This window comes from Anser anser (assembly GCF_964211835.1).
Source record: "Anser anser genome assembly, chromosome: Z".
Lineage (NCBI taxonomy): Eukaryota > Metazoa > Chordata > Aves > Anseriformes > Anatidae > Anser > Anser anser.
The window spans coordinates 80,164,085-80,190,367 of NC_139723.1; the positions used below are offsets into that span (position 1 = coordinate 80,164,085).

Genomic DNA, 26,283 nt, shown 5'->3' on the forward strand with positions numbered 1-26,283 from the left:
TGACAACAAAGGACGCCAGTTCTTGCTTTTATTTTTGGAGTCCAAGGGTGATTTTCTGACGCAAGACAAAAAGTAACTGGAATTATTCTGAAGCTCTAACAGCACGAGAAATGTAATTCTGCACCACACACAGCCCCCCTTGCCACTGATGTGGGTAGGTGCCCACAACCTGCTCCTTTCCTTGTTCCTTTCCCTCTCCATCTCTGTCTTCACAGGGTGATCCCCTCATTTGGGGATTAATGTAACAAACAACCGACTTCATGAGTCAAAAAGCCACAAGATGGCATTATAGAGCAATTAAACGGGAAATCTGTGCTGGAATCTGTTTTTTCTCTCTCTGGTGGAGGAGGAATCACAAGCAGCCGAACGGCGCTTGCTTTAAGAGAGGACAGGTGTTTCGGAGCAGCTTCCAACACATCCACTGTTCCTTCTGTTGATGGTCTCACCTGGTTAACTCTTATTAACATTTCCAAGATTTCAGATGAAAGCCCTTCAGGAAGTGGAGGACAACACATGCCTCTTCACCCAGCCTTCGTTAGCACTATTTTCCTCCTCACACACTGCTCTTTTGGCTCTTCCCTTATTCACAGGTGTGTGGTGCACAAGCCTGCTGGCCCCCAAGCCAGACGTGCCTGCTTGTGAAGTAGCAGTGCTGTCAGTGGGAAGATTTTTTGGGGAACGGACAAAGGTATGGCCTGAATCACTCTTGCTGGGCCATGGCCGTCTGGCTGGGTACCAACGCACAGTGTGAGCACACAGGCATCACTCACAGCTTGCAGGCTCAATGGCACAGAGCGGTTTGGGGTGGGAGGGGACCAACAGGAACGATGTGGGTTATTCTGGCAAACCGTGCTAGCATGGCAGCCACACAGCACAGTGTGGGGTTGGCCAGGCAGTGGGAACCACGTGTGCATCACTGTTCCTACATCTGACCCTCCTTGGGACGAGTAGGTGCTGTGAGGGGCACGTACCCCTGGTTCGGACACCCACATCCCATCACAGCAGTGAGAGTGTTGGGGGGGAGCCGGCAGCATGAGCCTGATACTGGAGCACTCATCAGCCTTAAGGGGAGAAAATAAGGCTGAAAAAAAGCCACCCTGTCTCTGACTTCCCCTGCAGCTCATTGGAGAATGCAGCAGTCAGGAACAACTGAGCCGCTCACCAACACCTGACACGGCCCGGCTTATTTTTATAAATAATACAACGTCCCCTTTATTTCGCATCCTGCATTGTTGCGGGCTAGGCCAAGGAATGCATTAGGGCTGGTTCCTCCAAGCATCCTGCAAATGAGACGGAGCTCAGGCTGAACATGCTTCAGAAATCAGTGATTCAAAATAAAATCTGGGATCACCAGACCTCTCCAGCATCTCCCTTCTTGTCCTAATGGTCAGCGAGGGCAGGTACTTTTCACGGTGGCTGCTAGTGAACAAAAAGATGCAAAGGTACAAATGTTGATGTTTTATATGTGGTACTGTTCAAAGGAGTGTGTGAGAAACTATTTCCCTTTTTATTAGAAGTCAGCTTGGTATTGTTATTTTCATTACTCCTACGACTATATTTACAATTATCACTATTATTAAATTATTTCTTATACAAATGAGCTAAGGGAATCTTTGATTTTATTTATTTATTTACTTTTTTAAGCTATAAAAGAGCTAATAAGTGGCTGCATTAGGGCTCAGAGGAATTGATGCGAGATTATTCCCTGTTGGATTACTTTCTTAGTGCTTTGTCCAGCTTCATTTTAATATTAGTCATCATCATTTCATGTTTGCATTGTGCTCCAGTCAGGGATGATTTCAACACTCTATTTCCTTCAACATAAAGCTCCCAAAAGCTTAAAGGCAGATTGTTCAAGAAGAAAGTGCTGGGGTGAGGGTTGCTGCACACCCAGGTGCTGTTTGCCATACCGGTCAGTGCCACGGCATCGTTCCTCTGATCTTCTCCTCCTCCCTGCACCCCTGCTTGGACCAGGAGAGGTCGGTCCCTGTCCCCACCGACCTGCTCATGGCCCTGTGGCCCTGTCAGCACCAGCTTTGGTGCTTGGAAGGAATGGAGATGGTTCAGCCTGGTAGTCCCCTAAAAAGCTATTCCCTTTTTTTTATTTTTTTTTTTTGAGCTGATTTGGCCCAGATGAGAAGCAGAGATAGTGTCATGAAGGGCACATGCCATGGAGCCCCTCAGAGCAGAAGGACCATGGCCATATGGCCATGCCCACCTGAGGGAAAAGCCCTCACATCTCATGCCTAGGGCACTGGAGAGTCAACAAAGGATGGGCAAGAGAAGAGGAGATCTCAAACCCAGGGAAAACATACAGCAGGTATGGGTACAGGACCAAACTCCAGTGCAAAAAGCCATAGGAAACTACTGCAGATGGGGTGTTTTACCTCACTGTGACCCCCCTACCTAATGCAGGAGTATCCAGGCCCATATGTGGGATCCCAGGCCCTGTGCTACTACTGACGTTGCTGCAGGATCACTACCGCTACTGAAAAATGTAGGCCTGAAGTAGAGAAACAGAGCAAAAGGGAGATGTCTGGGGAGCTGAGATCCTAGTAAAATGATTCCTCGGCACAGCTAAAAGAGGAAGGCATCTCTAACACTAAGAGCCCAATATCACGGTTATTCATGTGATACGAAGAGACAGCTCTGCACAACGACTTAGAGAAGAGATCCCCTCCCAGGAACACTATGAGGTCCTGATTTAGCACAGACTTAAAAATGCATTCGAGTCGCACTACCTCGAGTGACGCTGGCTTCGGTGCGCACACCACAGTTCTCGGCGCTGCACTGGGGCACGTACCAGCTTCCACCCTAAGGGAAAGCAGGCAGAGGCACAGGGCAGGGGCTGACGCTGGGAATTCATGCTCCCTGAGGGCTTCGTACTCAGTGGCTCTCCCTGTGGGGAGGCCTTTCTGGTAGGCCAGCACCTGACTCATGCCAAAACAGCTGAGACATTAGGTGGATGAGATGATAGACATCGCATTGGCATTGGGTGAGCTCTGCTGAGCCCCCTTCTTGGCTCAAAGGAACACAAATTCTTCTCTTGGGAAAAGCTCTTTTACACCAGGCTACAAGCACCACAGTCAGAGAGGGGGAGAGAGTCACAACTTCTACCCCCTAACACTGTGAAACTGGTCAGAAAAGACAAAAAGAATACCTGGAGCAGGAGAAAGAGGGGCAATGGGTAAACCTCCATGGCCTAGAGATTGGAGAGCATGCCTTGGAGTGGAAAAGTTCATGCCTTTGCCTTTTATCCGATACTGATTTCATGTAAAACATATTCATATATATATATATGTGTGAAAGAGAGGTTGGGCTATTCTTCAAGGATATGCGCTATTTATATGGTTACAATAATAAGAAAAATGCTTTATGCAATTATTATAGAAGACAGTGTGATTAGACAGGCAGAGAAAGATAGAGTCAGACGGGCAGAAATATAAAAGAAAAAGTCAGAGAGCTAGCTCGCTGGTAGGCAAGCAGAGTATTATGAGAAATTATTGTGTAAAGCAGTAGTCGTGTAGAACAATAGATTAGGGAGAAAGAACCCTTAGCCTGTCATTGCAAAGGAAAAGTAGAGCAAGTTCAGGATGCAGCGAAGCATCCAAAGGATGGTTGAGTGGGTTAATAATGTCACAGCGACATAATCAAATTAGTAATGCTACCTTGGCGATGTGGACCCGTCTCTCAAGGCATTTACCTGGTTACACTGTGCAGAGCACCACTGCTGGGGGGGCACAGATCTCCAGATGTGCTCCCCAGTGGTGGCACATGCACTCCCGGGGTCCCCCAGCCATTGCTGGAGGAGAGGGGAGCTGCCAGGGCAGAAATCTCCACCCAGCTCAGCCCCCCGGCCAGCCTGACAGCTCCCTCCCTGCTTCTGCACTGGGGAAGAGGTTTGGGGTGAGCGTGGTCCCTGCTGGCAGAGGGGTACGGGGTCCTCCACAAGGCAGCAGCAGCCTGAGGACATAGGCAAAGCCCAGGGGAGAGCAATGGGTGTCCTGCAAACCTGACCCTGCAAGTACAGCATGCCACCCTAGCTCCACACCGTCTCAGCTGCAAATCTTTGAAAGCACGAACCCTAAAGCCCTTCTGGCATGGCAAAGACCTACCGGGGGAAGTTTTTGGTATGTGTCACCTCCCCCTGCCTCATCCCAAGCAGCGCAGCCTCACTATGGCTGCACCCCTGGGGCTGTCTCCTGCAGGGCTTCAGCCTGGAGGGGAGGTGCCCCAATGGGAAGGGACTGCAGCTAAGATGAATCTGGCTTTCCAGGGGAATAAGAGAAGAATAACGGGGATAAGGGCTGGTCTGAAATGGTGCAATCAAGCTGAGGACACCCAAAAGATGAAGCAACAGAAAATGCACAGGGATGGACGGGAGGCAGGGAGATAGGGGGATGGACTCACTTCACAAGGCTGTTATGTGCAGGCTAGAAATTCGTATGGAGAATGGGGAGAGGAAGGGAGGAGCTCTTACTGGGACAGAGATGCATGAGAGGAGCATATAAATATTTTTACAGTTTCATATAAGTCTTTTGGGCTGCTGCTTTGCAATAAATTCTCACATCTGTCTTTATCAGACTGAAATTTACGTGTTCGTATTTCTATAGTTATCTTTCATACATAAGCTCCATTTAAATACATATGTGTACGTGCACACATATGTAGCACATAGCTACATATACATTCAGGAAAAAGAGCATGGCTGGGTGTAAGTGTCTTTGCTTTGAATCCCCACAACCCAGGCCACTGCTGCCTGGAGGAGTGTCCATCCGCAGCCCGTCCTGCTCTTCCCTTCCAGGACAGCACAGACAGCAGCTCCCCCTGTTCCACCTGAAGAGGAAGAAGTGTCACAGAGTCCCTGTGTCCATTGGCAGGGCTCGGAGACAAGCATGGGGCTCTCAGGGAAGGAAATGGAAAATAAAATCAAATGAGGCTTAATCCGAAAAGCAAACGTTTGCAGGGACAAAGCCACCGCAGGGATTGTCATTTCACAAATTGTATTAATCTGGGCAAATAGTGTTTCAGAAACAGTAACCATGGTGTTTATGCTCAGTTCTTCCTTCTGACCTTATCTTACCTCCCTTGCTCCCGTCAATATGGGCCAAACCCTTATCAGTTTGCACCAAAGGTCCCTTCCTAGGCACAGCAACCATGCAAGGCTGGAGCTCATGCATAAGTCCAATAAGGATGACTGAAATGTGACTTTGCTCCTTTCATTAAACAAGTGTGGCAGAAATGACAATGCCACCAAGCACCCAGGTCCCCAGGGGGCAGATCCCACACCTTCTCGGGGCTGTGCTGCCAGGAGGGCGGTGTGATCACCTTCTGCACCTCAGGTCCAAGTAAGTGTGCAGAGCTGAGCAGGTGAAGGAAGGGTGGAAAACTAAACCACACCTAAATGCAAAAGGTTAAGCAGGAAAGAGCAAGGAAATAGTTATAACCAGGCTTGCAACACTTCCTGAGCTCCTTTTTGGTCCAACCAACACATTGGCCGATATTGCATGCCTTGGGAGATGCTTTGCTGTAGCTGTAGTCCTTCAGTTCAGAAAGGAGAGAAGAGGACAGGATTTTTTTTTTTTTTTTTCAGGTAGTTGTTGAAATCTCTTTCTGTCTGCCTATCTTTAGTATTTTTCCTGATCACCTGGCATCTGAGCAGCCACAAATCCAGGAGTTTTCTATGTATGACCCTTGTCCTAAGGAAGAGGAGAGGATGCTGAAATTTCAGCTCTATGGATGGAGACAGAGCAGGCACAATTCAAGAAAACCAACCTTCTTTTTTCCCTAATGAATACTGATTTGAAATGATGCTGGGAAAAGAGCTTTTTGCTTTTTTATGCTACAAAGTCCACCAGATTTGCTCATGAGCAGGAAAGGTAGAGGCAATTGGTTTTGCTTAATTTCTAAACCACCAAGACATCATGGGTTTGAACACCTCAGCTCAACCTCTAAAGCTATTGAGTTCATGTTCTGATTAAGAGAGGCAGCGAACAAAGGAACAGAGAGTATGGGGGAAGGAGGTAAAAGGGTACAAACTAGCACAGTGAAAAGTGAGGCAGTGAAAAACATATCGAGACTGTGAAAAAAAAAAAGACGCTCAGAAATGTGGAAAGAGAAAAAAAAGGTTCTAGAAAAAAAATATATATATCTACTGTACCTACCTAACAGTTCCCCCTAATCCTATCTGTCATGCTAATTACCAGATTGAGGTGTTGGAACGTTATGCAAAGACGAGGGTGTGTGTGTGAGTGCATGTGCGCGGCTCCTGACAACTCACACGTACAACCTGCTGATTTCCCCCTTTAGCTAGAGGAAAGATTTTTTTATTTCAATTGAATCACCGTCAGAATGAGCTGAATTACAGGAAAGACGAGGTTAGGCAGCTCATGTAGCTTTTGAGAAATCCAATAAAAAAATCCAAAGGATTCCCCAAACCCCAGAACTCCAGGAAATGTGCTAGTTCCTGTGTATTACATTGTTTCCTTCCTAACATATTAATGTCCAATATGCAGCAATATGCAATGGCATGCTCTGCTTTACCTTTTCTTCCCAAGGCTTTCACTCTGCCTGCAGTTCTGCACGATTTTCTGCACCCATCTGAAGTTGCACGGAGTTTTGCACCTATGTTCATCTCGCCTGCACCCCCAAATGGCTGGCTGGGGCTGAGCCGTGCTTTGGGACTGAAACAGGGCTTACACGGGGGCAGGTGGGCAGAGGGCAGTGGCTGTTGGCTTGGTAATGCAACAGCTCAAGTGACAACTCCTCATTAGCAACTAATCCAATCGCTCCTGCTAATCCAATCAGCCTGTGGAGCTGGAGCTGATGCTTTTCAGGGTGGGCATTTTGCTCTCCCAAACATCCCAGGAAGGTACACGAGGGATGAAGGTGAGTGGAGCTGGCCTGGTGGCACTGAGGGGGTTCATCCTCAATGTGGCTTCAGTTCCATTGGGCAAAACCACAACAAGCCCGAAGTCAGGGCACCCCTTAGCATCCCTCTGCAGCATCACACACAAATGAGTGCCAGGGCTAGAAGCTAGCTGGGAGAAGAGGAGGAGAAGAAGGGCAGGGTTAAGCCCCTCTTTGCCCAGAAAAACTGCGATCCTGAGCTGAGATTTGTCAGCAGACACGTCGGTATCGCACCACCATGCCTTCATTACCTCCTGGCCTCTAAATAAGGGCCAGTTGGGCTCAGGAAACATTACGCAGTACTGTTAGGGCTGAGATAAACCACCAAAGAGGCATTCTGCAGATGAGAGAAATGAGCAAAAACCCTGCAAAATCCTCTGCAGTTGGGTCTAAACGAGGGCTGTAACTTCTCACACATGTCCCACTCCCAGTGTACAGGAAGAGGCTGATTAATCCTGCGTGTGTTCGGCTGGAATATTGCATTACTGGAAGCATAGAAACCCCTTAATCATATTGCTGGTTATGCCAGAGGTCTGTTTTCTCTCAAGTGCATCACATTAAGAGCCATCCCTGGGCTACAGAACTGTCCCAGGCTATTTTTTGGGTCGCAGCACTACAGTCAGGGTGTTTTCTATTTACTGTTCTGGTTTTGTTTCAGTGGCTGGTGACTGGCTGGGCTGTGGTTAACCTTCAGATAACCACAAACACCGTGGATGTTTCTGAGGGGAGAGGGAGATGGGATATTACCACCTCTGGTCTCCAAGTGAAGTTCTGACCTGCAAAGAGCCTCACTCTTAACCTCCCTCTGCTATCTTCTCCAAAGGCAGGGGAGGGGAAGGGCTGATGCTATATGCACGATGCAAGTGGTGCTCCCTCTCTCTCTCCCCCTTTTTCACCCTAAAGGAAGAGAAGAATTTCAGAGGGAGGACTGCGGTCTGCACCTTCACCCTGTTTTGGGGACAGAGCTCAGTCCCAATGAGCTGTGTGCTGGCTGACAGGGCATCCTTCCAGTCTTGTTCCCTTGTTCCTTCCAGCATTACAGGGCTGGCCATTAATGATAGGAAACCAGAATCCCTAAGACCATGCTCGCTTGGGAGACGTGGAGCTTTGGGAGTCTGTAATTCCTCCCTAAGGCCATTATGGGAGTGGATAGGGAAGGGAACAAAGCTGTCTTGCTGACATGGTGCCTCTAGGAAGCCCAGGGGAATGGGTGAGGAACACAGATGCCTACTGGGATGATGCACCATGTCCCTATCTCAGTTCCCTCTCCTCACACACCTGCAGAGAAACATTTCCCTTTACTGAGTAATAAAGGAATTCCTTCTGATACCACTGGAAAGTCCTTGTTCTGTGTTTTAGCACAGAACTCAGGTTCAAAATTGCGCTCATGACCAATCTTGTGTAAAAGAAGGAAAAAAAAACACACTAGAAATATCCCCCTTTTCCCTGCTAGGACAATTTCTGAGGTCCAAAAACCAAATAAAACAACCCAACCAGCATGAGAAGTCCTGGCAGCAGCTTCAGCCATTGCAAACACATAGACAAGGCCCGTGACAATAAACGATGTCCCACAAAGCGTGAAACTAAGCAGAAATGTCCTTGGGGAAGGCTGATTATTGCACCGAACCCCAGGGAGGAGGAGGTGACAGAAGGAAAAGAGCCTCTATTTGCACAAGCCACTTTGGACTTCCCCTCTGAACAGGGCATGGGGGCTCTGAGTCTTATGGCCTTTTTAACAGGAGCATCTGCTCCCCTTCCCATCCTAGCTGGATGACACCTCTGCATGTTTGCTGTGAGCGAGATGTGCCATGTGTCACGAGGAGAAGCATATCCTGGGCACACACACGCCTTGGAGGCCTTTACACCGCAGCAGCAGGTCCATTTGTTTGGCCTGGGCACTTGCTTGGGGGCAGCAGCTGCATTCTCCAGTTTCTGTGGGATTTCCAGGTGGATAAAGCCCCCCCAAGGGTGGATGTTGCTATTGAGGTAATGCCTACACAAGTGAGGGTGTGGAGGGAGGGGGTTTCGTGGGCATCTTGCACTGTATCTTATTTTATTTTACTTTATTTTTCCTTCCACTGACATCTGGAAATGAGAGTTGTCTCACTGCTACAGACTCTCTGAACTCAGGCCATCTGTGGGACCATCTTTTCCTCTCCCTTAGTTACGACCTGCCCCGCAGGAGATTGATTGTGATGGAGAAGGGGTGTAGGAAATGTCACAGGGATGCCCACATGGTCAGTAGCAAATCTGCCAAAATGGGATTTCTGTCTAGTTCATGTGCCTGTTATGCAGCTTTTAACACTTGGGTAGGTGTTCACAGGGATGGAAATGCCAAATCAACCCCATTTATTTGCCTCGTGTTCACCCCTTCCATCTATGCCCTTTCCCCTTGGAAACATCCAGCCACAATTTTTAAAAGGCTCACATTTATTGGGTAAATGGGGCAGATGGAGGAGTTCATCCCATCCTATCTCTTCTAAAGGACTTCAGGGGCCACATGGAAACCTGCAGCAGCCTCTCTCTGCCCATGAGCAGCAAATTTAACTGCCCCATCTGCCACCCTAGCCCTCCAACAGCACATAAAACAGTCCAGCCCTTCCAGCGAAAGGCCAGATCGTGTACAAACTACCATATGCAGAGGTTTTTACAGGGTTTTGTCCAAATGACTCGCATGCAAAAGCAGTCCTAGTGTGACCAATCCCCAAATTTGAAGGAAGAGCCACCAAAGGAATGCGGGAGAAATTCTGTTTTGTAAAGGAAACTTGGCCAGAGAAAGCTTACTATGAGGCTTGTAAGTGGAGAGCCTGCACTGATTCGAGCTGGGTGTTAATAATAAAAGCAAAGAACTACAGCACTGGCTCCCCGCCACCCACCTCGGCAAACCCGGCTGAACCTAGCAGACGCAAATGCAAGTCAAACTCTGTAGGCTGGATGCACAACATGAGCCTGTTGTCCCATCTGTAGCCGTGCACATGCCAGTGGAGATCAGCTTAACACAAGGCAAGGAGATACACAGGGAAGTGGCTGATTTCCTCCTCCCTTCCCACTCTTTTTCTGCTCTGAGTTGGGAAGGGAGCCTGGAAGTTGGTGCCATGTCCGCGTTGCTCCCAATAGACTGGCTTGGATATGGCAAGCAGAAGAGGATGCATGGCATATGCTCTGTGCTGTGACACAGGGACATATGATATGGGATCAATGTAAGCATTATGGGAGATGCTGACACCCCAAAGTGCCCACCATGCCCTAAGACACCGATCCACCAGGCTTCTGCCCCAAAACATGAGCAGTGCATTTTGCCCTGGAGCTCCCAGCGCCCACACCAGGACCAAAGCCCTGCAAGAGCTGGTGGGCAACTTGCTGGCCATGACCTGGTTCGTGTCCTCAAGGCCTAATTGGCATCCTGTGCAATCAGTCTGGCTTCATCTGCCAGGAGAGAGTAAATCGTCTCCTCCTTTCACAGATGGGATGGGGGAAGGGGTGACCACCGCATGTCTGTGTCGGTGTCAGGGGATGGCAACAAAGGATGTCAAGAAAATGGCGCTGCCAAGGCACTCGCATATTTGGCTTCTCACCTGATGAGCACAAGGCAGGTGGCAGAGTCTATGTCATGCCCCATGGGGAGCGGGGAGGCAAGGGAAAGAAAGGAGGAAAAAACAAGACTGGTGCAGATGGGAAGTGCCAGCTCTTCTCACTGGAGCAGAGCTGTTTGATGGGGAAACCCAGGCAGAGAAACTTCAGAGAACTGGGAGGGAGAGAACGGAGTTGGTCAGTGTCAGCAGGTATCGCCTGAACCTCTCCTGCAGCCACCTTGCATTTTGATGGGAAAATAAATAAAGCCTGCAGTTAAAAAAATGGAAACTAAGAAAAAAAACTCAGAGCTTTCAAGTAAGTCTGTGACATGGGCATGTGTGTACACAAAAAAAAAAAAAAAAAAGAGAGGAAGAGAGAGACACAGATTTAAAAAAAAAAAAAAACAAAAAACAAAAAACTTCTTGGAACAAAACACACACAAGGCAATGCCAAAAAATTGAGAAGGAGAGTGGTTACACACTAATTTAATTCTCTAATCCCCCTACTCCTGTCACTGTTTACTCACTGATAAATGTGCAGTAGCTTCAGCAAGACAGCCACATTTGCAGAAACTGACAGCCTGACTCAGAGACTATTTACCTAAAGACCATGAATATTAAAACAGGTTTCCAAAAGGGCCCCGTCTTGAAGGAGAAGATTAGCATGGGGCCTCTTGCTGACAGACTCTTCCCTCTCCACCCCTCCTTCCCCCACTCCGTGATGCATCTCTTGTGCAAACACTCGAGAAGTATCACCTAACTGAAGAACTGAAATGTTGGAGCAATGCCCTGGAGCTGTGCATTCAGCTTTAGCCTGACAGCAAAAACACCCATCCATCCAAGACAGAAGTTGGGGTTAGGCTTTTGTGTTATTTTTTGATTTATTATTTTTTTCCCAATAATTAAAGCCAAAATTCAAACCCAAATCTTTTAATTTTCCCTCCTTCCTTCCCTTCTCTTCCCAATCTAGAAGGTGAAGTATGAGCACAGGGTACTTTCATAGATTTAACAAGGGAATAAAATTATACTCCAAAGTCCTGATCCTTAAAGAGTTTGGATCTGTCTCCTAGCTCGTGGGATTGACCAGAAAACTGGAGAAAGGTTACAGTAGAACCAGAAAGGACAGAGCAAAGGATAGCTGTAAAGATCAAGAGAGAAGGAATGGTTTCCATAATGTGGGAAAGAGGAAATGAGATGACAGAGTGGAAATCAAATCAGTGTGCACAAAAACGTGAATGGTGTCAAAAGGAATATTGAAGGGACATTAAGTGGCCATTTATAGGGTTTAAAAAAGAAAGACAAAAACAAAAACAAAAAAAGCACAAAACTCTACCTGGGAACAAGTTTGAAACCAAAATAGGAGGGTTTTGTTTGTTTGTGCAACATATATTTTACTGGAGGAAATTCTTTGCCACAGAATCTAGTGGTGACGAAAATTATACATAGACCTAAGAAAAACTTAAGAAATTTAAAAAAACAGTGTATAACCTGCTTTCCAATGCAATAATACAGAAGCAAACAATCACAGATTGCTAGGAGAAGAGAGACTGCAGCAGAGGAACAACAATACTGTACCTGCCCTGTGCTGCACCCTTCCCCAGCCCACCTGCCATTGCCCCATGAAATGCTCCCTAAGATGGACCTTCAGGCTAGTCACAGGGCCCTCCTAATATCCTTCAGCTGAAAGGAAAGTCTATACTACGCAGAAAGCAGTGATGCACTCAAGTTCAGAGATCGTTTTTAATTGGTTTGTATCCCAGACCTAAGCACCTGGAGGACAGGTTTTCGTAAACATGCTGAATTTCCTCTTCCATGAAGCTATGCTATGCTTCCATAGCTATGCTATGCTTGGCATACCACAGCTGGAAGAGTTTGAAAGCACTCAGGAAAATAACATAGCCGTTCACTATACAGCAGGTCTGTCACCATCCTTTTGCTTGTTTTATTTGGACTGGAAAATATTTCAGAAGCAGTGAGAGACCCTGTCCTACAGTGATTTGGCAATGGAGTTAGAAGCATAATTTATTTTGAGCCTGTGTTTCTCTCTGTCCTTATTCCCCCTCCTCTCTACAGGGTAAAAGGAATACTCCTTTTCCAGAAAGAAAAGATCTGGGGAAGCCTCAACACACATGGAAGCAGAGCCATGCATGTATATGCTGTGTAGGCATTGAGTACAATCCCTATCATATAGCCTGGGACAGCAATACGTAGACTACTGCTTCATCTACCCAGGTTAATGCAATAAGATTGATGTCTCTTACAGTGGACGACACCAGTTTGGTACATTTGTCCTGATACAGAATGTGCTACTTATCCCTGGAAATGGGTAAATATCCTTACTCTGAAAACAATGACATTCAGCCACCCTCTTAGGTCAGTGAACTATATAGACAGAATTAGAGTTCGTGATTTTCCAGCCTCTCGAGCGACCCGAAGATGACTTGACGTAGATGCCCGTTTGGGATAAAATGGCTCAGCTCTGTTGAAGTCAGTGGAGTTGTCCTGCTGTTTGCTTTTGTCGCCAGCTGAGGATCAGGTGCTTTGAATGCAAGCCTTCGGGAGCATTACTGCCAACTACATGATGGACAAGGCTAACACAAGGACAAGTGAATTTGGCTTCCAGGGAAAAGGGCTAATAGTTGTCCTACTTGCACTCTCCCGGCATCCCTGGACACCTTCCCAACTGCAAACAGGCAGGCCATGCCTAGAAAACTACTGTCAGTAAAGCAGCTCCACAGCAGAAAGATGAGGTTCAGAAGAGGGCGTAAAGGATTTAACGAGGGTTAAAGCACGTCACCACCCGACACATAGCTCTTCTATGGTGAACATCAGGATCCTGCCTCAACACCAGCACCAGAAACAACCCCAGCCCCTTCCCTCTTCATAGTTACCAGACGCCATGAGGCTAAAAATACACCTAGCTAGAGGAAGATGAAGCCTCCCAGCAAACACACTGAAAGCTACTGAAAGACACCTCTTGTCCTCCGGGGATGGAAAGGAACAGGACTCAAAGTAAATGGAAATGTCACCTAATACAGACAGAAATCCTTGATGAACATTTCTTGCAGGTTAGATGTGATATCTTGTTAAAGGAAGGGTTTAATTATAACCAAGACTATCATAATGAATAAGCAAAGATGGAATATTAGGAAATCCTCCTGGAAGCAGAAAGGCACTGTGTGCAGAGGAAGTGAAAGTCCCCCCAGCCTCAGCATACAACTCCAGGCAGAACAGCTTCGTCCGGCTTCACTTCAGAGTGCCTTCCTCTGCAAAACCTCCTTCTAGCACCTGAATTCCCTTCACTTTCTTTGCACACCTTAGGCCTTTAGCAGAAGCTGAGGAGCTCTGTCATGACCCTAAATATACAATTACATGAACCAATACAACCTGCTTCAGGTCCAATTCTAAATGCAGGCTTTAGTGCGAGCTCCAAAGTTAAAGAACAAATGTTATGAATGTTAAAAGGTGTAAGCAGTGTTTCCTGATGATCTCACAGCATCCATTTAGCTTTCTGGGACACTTTAGATAGAAAAGGTTTTTGGAAGCCCCTTGGCTAAGTGATTGCCATAGCTTTGGAGAGGGTTAATGCCAGCAATAGTCACTCCATGCAACATTTGTTTCTTACATTCTTCTTCCAGCCATTTCTTTTTAGATCTTTGAACAGATGGGGCTTGGGTCTGTCTTTCCCAAGGAGGATTAGCAGGTATATTTTCTGTATTGACTGATGTCTCATTGTGGACTTAATTATTTGAGAAGCTTCAATTTTTATGTTGTTTTCTCTCTGGTAGATACACATACATGCAGAATTACAGCATCCCAGATGTATAAGCAATACCCCCTTGATTTATGAGGGTCCTGCAGTCTGTATGAAGCAGAGCAATGCCCAGACTCCCAGAGGCCAGATAGGTCTGTTCTCTATCACTGCCCCAGCGACCCACCCATATGCCTTGCAGTGGGTGCTCTCCCAGTGTGCGCAGCTTTATGCCTGAACACTGCAGGGCTGTGAGCCCTTTTCTGCTTTGTGTGCCCATGTGTGCTGTGACAGACTGACCTAACGTGGACCCTGGGGTGTGCATGTCTCTGTATGACATGCTGCACCACCATAGCTAGATGCTGTGCCTCCTAGCCTGAACCCTTGCTTGGAACAGCTCTTGTGATGTGTACACTGTCCAGTAACGATGCTGTGAACAGGTATTGCTCACCTTGTGCCTTTAGCAGAGCAATCACACATCCCCCTGTGCGTTTGTGTGCATCCCTGGCCCACAGCTGGACCCCAAGAATAGAGCTTAATGCACCGGGATTGGAGAAACTAGAGTGATCTGCAAAGGCATCGAGGTATTTAACTCCTGTTTAGTTGCCTTATGCCCAATAGGATGGGAGATTAGGGGCTTAAATAAGAGTTTAAACGCATAAACATTTTCATGGGTGTAGGAGTCTGTCAAGTAACATACCTCCAAGACTCTGAGGGAATAGTTTCTACTTTAACACCCCCAACCACGCATTCATCACCCAGTAGACATGCAGACAGTCCTCCTCTTCCCTCTCCCTTCCTCTAACTACAGCAAAACCACACTAGTCAAACTCTTCCACTATCAGCAAGAGAAGCTGCCATTTACACATTTACAGAGCAGTAGACACAACACCAGTTTAATGATATAAGGAGGGAAAGAAATAAGGAGTGATCTGTATATAACGCACACATATATTTTAAAGACTCAGCAGAAGACACTCCACTGTCATCTTAGTTTACTGAGAAATAGCTAAATACTAAAGAGGGTCAGGTCTGACGGAATGAGGTGGCAAGTTATCTCTCTGGTCCCTTTCACAGGATACCTGTGGAGACTCGACATGCTGCTGGCACCTTGTGAAGGCTGCAAGGGCTCGTGGCGTGACACAGGCCCGACCAGGCCCATGACAACGGGCACCTCGCAGCCTCCTGGTTGTGGCCCATCACCCACAAAGCCCGGTTCCATGTGCCTCCTGAGCTCCCCACGTACAGTCACCGCTCCCTCATTTCGTAACAGCTCCAGATAGGAGCGATTAACAGCCCATAGGCCTTACACACCTTCCGTGGGAAGTAGTTTTCAGCAAATTTTCCCAAATTGCCTTAATTTTACAGGTTGGTGGAGGGAAAATGAGTAACCCAAGACATGCAACAGGCCCAATGGAAAAAATAAAGGAACAGAAACCAGGTTTCCTATTTCTTAGATTTATCCTTGCTTTCTAGGCTATACTGTCTCCTTTAATGCTGACAGTCATTTTAAAAATCAGTCACAATACAGAGCTGAGAACAGAACTACGAGGCTTTTTCTTTTTTTTTTTTTTTTTTTTTTATAAGAGTTATTCACAAAGGTGCATGGATAAACCATTCATTACTCCACAGCTGGATTGCAGCCGCTCATAGCAAGGCAAGACCCTCAGCACCCAGTCATAGGGCCAGACAAGGAGTTTAGCTGGAAGAATGGAGACAGTTTTAGACTCAAGTTCAATTCCCAGCTCAGCCAAATTGTCCATCCTGTGTCTAATTGAAAACACCTAGGCCACTGAGTTAGTATTTTCCAGCATCTCCAAAGTTTTTGAGGCAGTAAGTCAAGTAATGAGCAAGAGGCACTCCGCAGCCTGACATGGGGAGTACAAGCACCTAGGCAGGCAGATAAATTGTTTCTGTTCTCTGCCTGGAAGAGCATAACTTTGCAGTTGTGTGTTTCCAGTAGGAGCATTCATAATTATGAATTCAGCAAGTCACCACGCTGTGCATATTCCACAGCTGCTCATGGAGAAATCATTGTCTGTGAGAAAAGCTCCTGCTTAACGTGTTTGCTGCAACAGGCATAAAAATTGAGCGCAAACTGGCCATGAACAGGCAGAACAAATTCAATTTGGGAGTCACAGTGCTATTGTGTCCTACACAATGGTCTGCTGTCACAGAGCTCTGCATAGGATCCAGGGACAGACATAGGAAACTTTGACTCAATTTTCAAATTATTTTTTAATTTGGTTTCCTAAAGAAATGAGGTATTCTGTGATCATTCTTAATGTCTTAATGTCTATTTACATCTCCCTCATTTTTTTCCTCTCCCCTCAATAACTTTGAACCAATTGGCACAAGAGGTTTCATCTGCAGCTGGTAGATAGGAGAGAAAGTACTTGTGAGATGAAATGCTGTGGGGGAAACAGGCTCTGTTTTTTCACTCTCTAAGGAGTGTTTATTTTTGAAAAAAACTTTATTGGGGGAGTAGATGTGTTTTGGAATATTGTCCTCTCTCACCATTAAAAATGTAGTAAATAAGCTAAAATCCATAGCTGAAATTATTTGTAAACTGAGACAGCTGCTATCCATGATTTACCTTGTTTACACAGCACAGAGCAGAGGTGATCCAGCTCTTGGCTGACCTGAAGACCCAAGCATCGAGCAAGCGATGTCTCCAGTGCTTGGTCTTTACAGGTAACTCCTTTAAACCACCACTGCCCAGGCTGATGTTGAGGGGTCTGAAAGCCAACAGACTGAGATCAGGCTTAAGGACTGCTGCCTAAACTTCTCTGAAAGTCACCCATCAGGCAGTCATGTCTACTTCTCTACTGCCAGTCAGTCAAAAAATCAGTCTGGCTCCAGAAATTCATTCTGTGATTTAGGGCCAGTTTTGCAGCCACCCTTGTACCTTCCTTAGGCTTCCCTATATCTTGTCATTTCTTAAGGCTGATATAAATAACAGTAGCCTTCATGCTGTTCTGGCTTTTATGGGGGAACTGATTCAGCCAATGCCCAGTGTAAAGGATCCACACGGCCCACCTCCTCCCTGTCTCTGCACACTCTTTGCTGACAGGTCAAGCCTGACCTTGCAGCACAAAGTGCCAGTGGGTGAAGAGCCAGCATGGGACTGAGCCACAGGCAAGCCCTTTAGCTGTTTTCAACTGCAAGATCATTTATTTCCAAAGCTGCCTAAATAATTCCCAAGATCTGGACTGCTGTACATCTGTTTCTTGGTTTGCCTCCTACCAGACATTAAAAAAAAACAGCACTATTGTGCCTCAGAGAAACTTGGTGAGGATGGATTTCAGCTCTGAATGGCTGTCCTGTGGTGCCCAGGCACTACCGAAATGCCAGCACTACTTAGTGCTCGTATCAGTTACATACACCTTTGTGGATCCTCTTTGTCCACAGGAAAAAATTCACCAAGGACAAATCAGACTGGGCTAGAACCTTAGCTCAAGTAAATTGTGGTGGTCCCAAAGAACCAGCCAAAATGCCACGTCCACAGCTCTAAAGTAACATGATGAGCTTTGTAAGCTGGGAGCTCCTCCACGCTCCTAGCAAAACTAGTCGAGCAAGAATTCAGATTAAGAGGAGTGTGCACAAATGTTTTCTTAATAATAATTAATACATGATTAATAGGAACAAATTCTGAAAATAAATGATTATAAGACGTCTCTATAGCATGGCACCAGGATGATGGGGATAAATGATGCTGAGGCACCTGAAAGTTGAGAGCCCATTACTAAGCATTTATAAACGAGAATGCATAAAAATATTTATCCATGTCTTTCTGAAACATGCTCTAATGTGTCTTCAAGCAATTTATCAGCTAAAAAGTAATTTTCATTAATCACTTATTAATTATTAATAAAGTGTTTGTAAGTGTCACCTTAATTTAGAGTGCTTCTGACTCAAGGTGCACTTCCAGACTTTCATTCTTGAAGGAGATCTTGACTCCCAGACCTGAGTCCTTCAGACTCAAGCGACCTTGGTATATCCTCCTTCGCCCAACCCACCCTAGGTCTCCACACCTGTTAGGCTTGCAAATGGGACTAAGTCACGTTTCTGGAAATCACAATTTGTCATTTCAGAAGGAAACTTGATCAGATCCTCTCTCCCTGTTCACAAAGCTGGATGCCCAGACCTGGGAACGCAGCATTCAAATGTTTCAATTTATCATTACAGTGGAACCCTGAAGAGATCACATCTGCTAGGACCATAAATTGGACAAGATCCCACTTCAGAAGGAGCAGGCTCAGCTCGATATTCCTGTTCTTGAACAAGGGACCAATTAGGCAGGTTTATTTACCTGCCATAAAATGAGATGTTAGCCAGTGGGGGAAGTCACTTAAGGACAAAAACAACAAAAAGTCTTTCTGATCTCTCTGTTAGAAATGGCCAGCTTAAGAAACAGCAGCTCTTCATGATCTCACTTCCACCTGTATGTCTTCCTTCTGTTCCTCCTGCTTCTTCATGCCTCCTTTCAAGTCAGTTTCCTGCCCCTCTCTGCATTTTCCCGTTCATCTTTCATGTTTTATCTTCCTCCCTGTCCCTTCTCTTTTTTCCGTCTTCACTGTTCTTTTTCTTAATTGTTTCTCCTCCTCTTTTGATATATATATACATATATATACATATATTTTTTACACACGCACATATTCAGCTAAGATACAGTTTTGAGCTTTGCTACTGAACAAGTATTCAAAAAGGTCTTACATCTCAAAATAGAACCTGGGCTACAAAATGAACAAATTGCTCACACCACCTTCCCTTCATAAGGTTTTGCACTGAGGAACAGATCTTCCACTTGCCAAAACCTGGATTCAGGCCCCCAAGAAATGGTAAGGGGAAAATCTTTAGGCTCAAAAGTGGTATTTCCTGCTTCTCCTCCTAGACTTAATTCAGCTTCTTGACTAGATGGATAACGGTGTGAGAGCATCCAGAGTGGAAGCAGAGAGAAGCAGACACACACCTGTCAGGGACGGTCTGTGTACATTTATCCTGCCTCCGTGCTGGGGGATGGACGAGATGACCTCTTGAGGTCCCTTCCAGATGTACTCGTCTATGAGTCCATGATTAATTGCCTTCATGATCTGCAGTTTATCTATCCAAAGAAATAAGCCTCAAAATCTCCTGCAAATACATATCCCGTGGACAGCCTGGGCAGATCGCCCCTCGTTCCCTGGAGTGCGGCACCCTAATTTAGACTCCACAGAGGGGATGTGTCCCTGCTGATCCATGCAGAAATATAGTCCCTTTCACATCATCTAATAGCAAAGGAATTAAATAATAAAGCTGATTTATCTCAATAGAGAAAAGAAGGGAAATACAGCCTCTAAATGGGAGAAAAAATTCCTATGCTCAGCTTCCCCTGAAGACAGAGACAGGGAACTGAAGCTCAGTGAGAGCTGCTGATGGCACATTCTGGTTTCCCAGTACTCCCTTTCCTCCAGCAGGAGCAACTTGTGGCTGCCTTCCTGGGCTAACGAGATGTGGGGTAGCACACAGCCTTGCTGTCCGTGATGGAGGGAGACCACATGAGAGGAGCCTCCTCTTTTCAGTCAGAGGTGGTCTTTTGCTCACACTGAAGCAAGGCTTCATTGGCTAAGGATGAACATAATCAAGGCCAGACACATGTTACCAAAATGTGCCAAAAGGAGGAGAAGATATAATAGAGAAAAGGAAAGGAAAGATGACAATCAATGAAGGGAGGGAAAAAAAATCTAACAGGAATATCTTATGAAAGAGAGATGTGATGAATGGGAACCTCTTAGCCACGTGAACTACAGTCATGAGCATCATCTGAACCACGCTGGCCATCTCCAGATGATTTATTCCCTGTATTTATTTAAGAGTGAGACAGATTTAACCTTAAAGTCATCTTTTTCTCTTCACAGACTCTTATGGACTACAGTACTGAAATTTGGTCAGATATAATCCACCCAAGGAGAATTCAAACTGAGCCTTCACTATAACACTATAGCAGATCCTTCTGGAAACTCTGCTAAGGCACATGGAAAATAAGGAACAGATTGGTGACAGACAGCATGTGCCAGATCGTGCCAGACCAATCTGGTGGCCTTCTACAATGGGGTTACAGTGTTGGTGGATAGGAGAAGAGCGACAGACGTCATCTACCCGGATATGTGTAAAGCATTTAAGCATTTTACACCGTTCTGCATGACATCCTTGCCTGTAAATTAGAGACATGGCCTTGAAAGATGGACCACTCAGTGGGTAAGGAATTGGCTGGGTGGTTGCACTCAAAGAGTTGTGGTCAATGTCCAGGTAGAGATCAATAATGAGTGGTGTTCCTCAGGGGTCAGTACTGGGACCAGCACTGTTTAACGTCTTTGTTGGTGATATGGACAGTGAAATTGAGTGCATCCTCGGCAGGTTTGCTGATGACACCGAGCTGTGTGGTGTGGTCACCACACTGGAGGGAAGAGATGCCACCCAGCGGGACCTGGACAGGCCAGTGAGGTGGACATGTGCAAACTTTGGGAGGTTCAACAAGGGCTGCCCCATCCCTGGAAGTGCTCAAGGCCAGGCTGGATGGGGCTTTGGGCAGCCTGGTCTGGTGGGAGGTGTCCCTGCCCATGGCAGGGGGGGTCGGAATCAGATGGTTTTTAAGGTCCCTTCCAACACAAACCATTCTGTGATTCTGTGATTCTATGAAAGTCTTCTAAGTAGAAGAGCAGGTCTTCCTGAAGAAGCTGGTCATGCAACACAGATTTACTGAAAAGGTGCCTAGTTAATGAACATAATGCATAATAAAGATATTAGGGACTTAATCTTGCATATTTAGGCTGGCCACATCTAGGCTGAGGAGTTTATATTAGCCTACCCTTTCAATAGTCATGACAAAAATAATAGAGGAAATTAGTTTGGTATCACACTTTCTGTCTCTTCTGAATCATCAGAATTCAAACTGAGTTAAAAATTAATAGGGGTGAGATGCAACTCGCTAAATATAGATACCTACAGTAGCTGTATACATCTGAGCTAGTCATCCTCAATTTCCTTGTTAATTGAAAGAGAGAATTAGACACTTCCATGCACTTCAACAACTCACTTATGCTTAGGGTACATATCTAAACCAGAGTTCAGAGGATTGTATCAAAAAAACCCCTTAGGTCTGTCTACTGACCACAAAGGGAACTTATGGTAGCCAGTTTAGATGTAGATTTCTAAAGGTAGAAAAGATTCCTAATTTGTAAATTAAAAAATAAAATAAAATAAAATAAAATAAAATAAAATAAAATAAAATAAAATAAAATAAAATAAAATAAAATAAAATAAAATAAAATAAAATATATATGGATAGTAGTGTCCCTTTCTACTAAGTTTAGCAGGAAAATAACATCATCTCTATGGTTTCCTCTCTTTCAGAACTATAGAGCAGATATAATGATTTCTTATTATTTCCCGATAACAGAAAAAAATACAAATTTAACTTTTTTTTTTTCCTAAATTAAACTGTCCTGACCAATTTTCCATTACTTTTCATATTTCTTTAGTTTTCTCTGTCTCTTTCTAACAATCTCACCACTTGTTTCTTTACTTCCTTTTCGTCTTGAATACAAAGAGCAGGTTGATCCCAGCTCTGGCCCTGGAAATGTCAGGCTGAAAATGTTACTCTTGGAGTGATTTGCATGCATTACAAAGTGACAGGTGACAGGAGCATACAACCTCGGCTAATAGATGATTAATGATGTGATGTTGGCCAGCACTGTTGACTCGTTTTCCTTCTCTTCGGGAAACTTCAAAGGCAGCTGGCATTTCTGTTGCCTTATGACAGGCTCATAGGTGAGTGTAATTGTTTAGTCCATATGTGCATAGCACAGAAGTAGCCATGAGCGTGTTCATGGAGCACGTTTATTTGTATGTGTGTGTGTGAGGCAATGTGCAGAATCGTATGCATGAGCTCCTGGGTGTTTCTGTGTGCATACAAGCTCCTCATATACAAACCACATGGTTTCAGTGGGTTGTTGAGAGCATCATTATCCAGCTACTATATTCTGAATAAAATACCATGGCCCATTTGGGGTTACAGTCTAAAGGAATGAAAGAAACTCACTGGAATTTTAATCTGGATGGAGAAAAATCAGCCCTAAAGTAAACAGTACATTTGGAAGGGAGCCCAGTAACTAGCAACCAGAACAGGATTAGAAATAGGTCAGGGCTGTAAACTTAGATCTTTCTTTCACACCCTTATTTTTTTTATATTTTTTTTTTTCTCAGCAAAATTTGGGAGGGTTTAGGTCAGTATAGAAATTAAGGACAGTGGTAAAATGTGAGCTTGTGTTTCAACCACACCCAAAATTCAAGACACAGGCTCAGTTCTGACGGATGCATTATCAGTCTGGAGTCCACCTGAAGAAGTATCTGGAGTTTTCTAGGAGACTATTCTTAGCCAGGATCCTCCCAACACATACAGATGCCAATCTCTTCTGTGTTCTCTGGATTTAAAGCCCTTGTGTTTGGTAAAGGTGAAGCAAATCTCATTTCCTACTCCACACATGAACACTTCTCCCTCCTACCCTGGGTTTCCCATCCCCCAACACTCTCTATTCAGGAATTGCTTTCAAAGTTGCTCAGCATTAGTGGAAAAGCAAACAAACAGAAATTGCAGATAGGTTCTGAGGTTATGAACAAGGATCAGAAAAACTGGTCTTTTCTAATAGAAATGTATAGGTTGCTGAATCAAAATTCTGCACCAAAAGTTTTGTTGTTTCACTTCCCTGCAGATGGAAAAGAACAAAATTTGGTCTTTCTTTAAGACACCAAATTGCTCATGAGCCAATACTGCATGAAGATGCTGTAGCATAAAGGAAGCTTGTCTTTACGGAGAGCTTAAAACAGATACGTTTTGTCACTTTTCTTCCAATAGCTATCACTTGGAAAAGCACAAAGCAGATGTCAAAAGCTGAAAATACATGCTCATAAAACCAGAGACAAATGGCCAGAGGAGGCCTTGAAAGATTTGTATCTTCTGTTGATTAAAAGGGGAACATACGAGAGTTACTGACCACTGGCTGAGATAAATCTCCTGCACAGTCATGTAAAATTGGATTTGAAAGGTCCTAGAGAAAACAGCTGGGTCCTGGGTAAGAAACCTGTCCTAAAGAACTGAAGCCCATGCCTGAGTGCTGAGGGTGGCCCCAGCACAGGGCAGTTTCTTGTCTGTTTGACTTAGATATGGATGGAGAGGAAAAAGCTAGCTGCTCACAGCCTAAGGCAGAGGCTCTGGTGCTTCTGAAGCTCTCACGTTTTTGGTTTTCTTTGCCTCACAGACTGTTCAGTTTGTTAACTCAATCTAAAGACTTGTCCACTTCACCTTTCCCAGCCCTCACTAACTCTTCAATTTAAAGGACATCACCCAGTCCAACTCTGAAGCTTCTCCAGACAGGACAAGACACTAAGTACCAGGACACCGGGAGGGCAAGAGAAAGGAAGAGCTGGGAGTGCTCACATCTATTTCAGACCTGTCAGATTAAGCAGGTCTGGAGGTACAGGTGATGGTACAATGCCTCATGCCTGTTTAATCTGAATTGCCTTAAAAAGCTGAGCTTTCTCCACTGCTGATGGGAGGAATCCAGTGGAAGTGGGGGAAGCCAGCTTTTCTGAATCCCTCTCCCTACTCCATGCATTGGTAGCACCTACAAGTCGTACAAAGGAGTTCCTCAGCCCAGCCTCAGCAGGACGACTGGTCTGCTTTGACCTAGATGGCAGAAGGAGGCAGGCATCTCCTACACACATTGGCAAAAGAAGTCTCAGTACTTCGGGCTTGTAACAATATCCATCTCCTATCTGTGACATTTGTGACATTCATGTCACAGACTTTCAGGTTAACCTGGGTAGATACTACAAATGGAGAGTGTTGCTCTGAGTGCTTTTGGAAATTAAGCCTACAGATTTGATTCCAAGTTTACTGCATAACCTGTGTGTGCATGTCTTTGTGTGTGAATGTGTCAAAGGGGGACAGGAATAAAGGTAAAAGTCAACCCTTAAAAACAAATATTTTAACTTTTTAGTATTGTTATATTACATGGAAATATAGGTATTGTGACGGTAATGACAGGAGCATATATACATATAGACTAAGGAACAGAGAGATAAAGGGAAGTGGCCATTGACAGTGGTGCTGACATTTTTAAGTGACACAAGAACTGGCACCTTTCCTGTTTCTTAGCACTTCAAAAAGCTGCTTTGAACATTTTGCCCCAGATTATAGATAAGCACTAATGTCAGGTATCAGTACCACGCTGCTAGCTTTAAAAGCCTGAAGATTTGAAATTACAAAAATCAATTTTCTACCATATGACCTTTGTGAAGATTTCTTCAAAAAAAAAATAGAAAGAAAGCTTAAAGTTTCTTTCTGGTTCACCCTTTCTTTTGTAGAAATTAGTACTTAATTTCCTAGTACCTAGAACTATGGAAATTCATTTCTTCAGGGTAGTCAAGAATTTGGCCTTCTGTTTTAATCGAAATTTGGATGGTGATATCTAAGGACAGTAGCTGGTTTGTTCATTTTGTTTTCTTCCCTAAGCTTGTACTGAACAAATGAGGCAGGTTTGGTTCCACACCATCTTTCTGGCTGACACTAATAACAGAAATTTGCAATAAAAGGGAAATTGTCTTGAGGAAGTTTTCAGCAAGCATAAAAGGGAGAGTTTCGAAGGGAAGTGGGTAACTGGTGATTGCTACTGACACTTGCTACACTACCGGAGTCATTGCTCACCTACTAACAAATTGCAACCACCTCAGAGTGGAACACACTACCTGCTGTAAGTCCCAGTCCTGTCATTGAAGAAAACAGGAGTTTCGGCATGTCCTTGGTGTAATCAAGATTAGTTACCTACACTATACAGAGAACCTGAGTACAGGAGAAAGAGAATATATATATATATTTACCATATATATATATATATATATGTATATATATATATATATAAAAGTATTTCTAAGTCTTACGGTAACCAAAAAATAGGAGAAAGATACACTTGAAAATGTAGACTTGTTTTGTTTCACCCTTCAACATAGAAAACCTAATTAACAGCAAACCCCATAAAGTCATAGCAAATGTGGCTCACCTAACTTAAGGTCATAGTTCAATCCACCCCAAGTGTGAGAGTTTTTAACTGATCTAAAGCAAACCATCCATCCTGGACCAGCCTTTATGAACCCAGATGGGATGACAATTTCTGCACCTGACCCTTGGTGGAACACAAACGATTCACTTCACTCATGGCTCTGCTGCTAAAGGCCCACTATGTAAAAATGCTAGTGGTAAATAAGAAGCAGAAAGTTCACGGTGTGCTATGGGGCTGAAAGGTTTCCACTCTAAAAAGCCTTTTGCTGCTGTGTTGGACACTCCCAAGACTAAGCTCCCTTCCCCTGGCTGGCACAATGTCAAGAATGAAAGTGGCATCACTGTGAAACTGTGCAAGTATTTGCACACTCTTGCAGCTATGAGGAACGGAGAGATGCAGCATCCTGAAGTTTTCTTTCTCTGTGATCTCAGTCAGAACTTCTGACCAATACATCTTCTATAACCCAGCTCCAAAGGGCTTGCCAAAGTGCTGCTCATGCCTTCTAGACACTGAGAGAGCGTGTGCATCTGATCAATCTGCTTGATTTGTGGGTTAAGAATACGTCCTACAGTCAGAACCAGTGATCTCATTGCTGCCAGAGTGAATGCAAAATACCTTCAGTGAAAACAGGGGGATTGATCTAAAAGGACACAGGTAATTTAGAGCAAAAGTTGGGCTTTTGTGTATTAATTAAAAAGTTTCCTGTAACCTATGGGACACATCATCTCTCTTACAAAGGTTGTCATCTCTGCGCAGCCAGCCATTTGTTTTGCTTTCTTCCTACAGAAACTTGATTTCCATAATGGGCTATGCCTTTTGCTACTATATCCTCTGGGAGAGGGGTCTGGTCAGATGATTAACATTATCTTCTCTCTTAAATATTACATTATTAAAATTGGGCAGGGGTTTTTATGGCAGCTGACTAATTAGCCCCACGTCTCATCTCAGCTGTCAA

At 44.9% G+C, this 26,283-nt stretch overlaps 1 protein-coding gene across 14 annotated transcripts in view; it reads right to left on the reverse strand.

Annotated features, from left to right (window-relative positions):
• CELF4 (CUGBP Elav-like family member 4) overlaps window positions 1-26,283 on the reverse strand; it is a 703,073-nt gene that overhangs the window by 353,650 nt on the left and 323,140 nt on the right. The window lies entirely within an intron of this gene.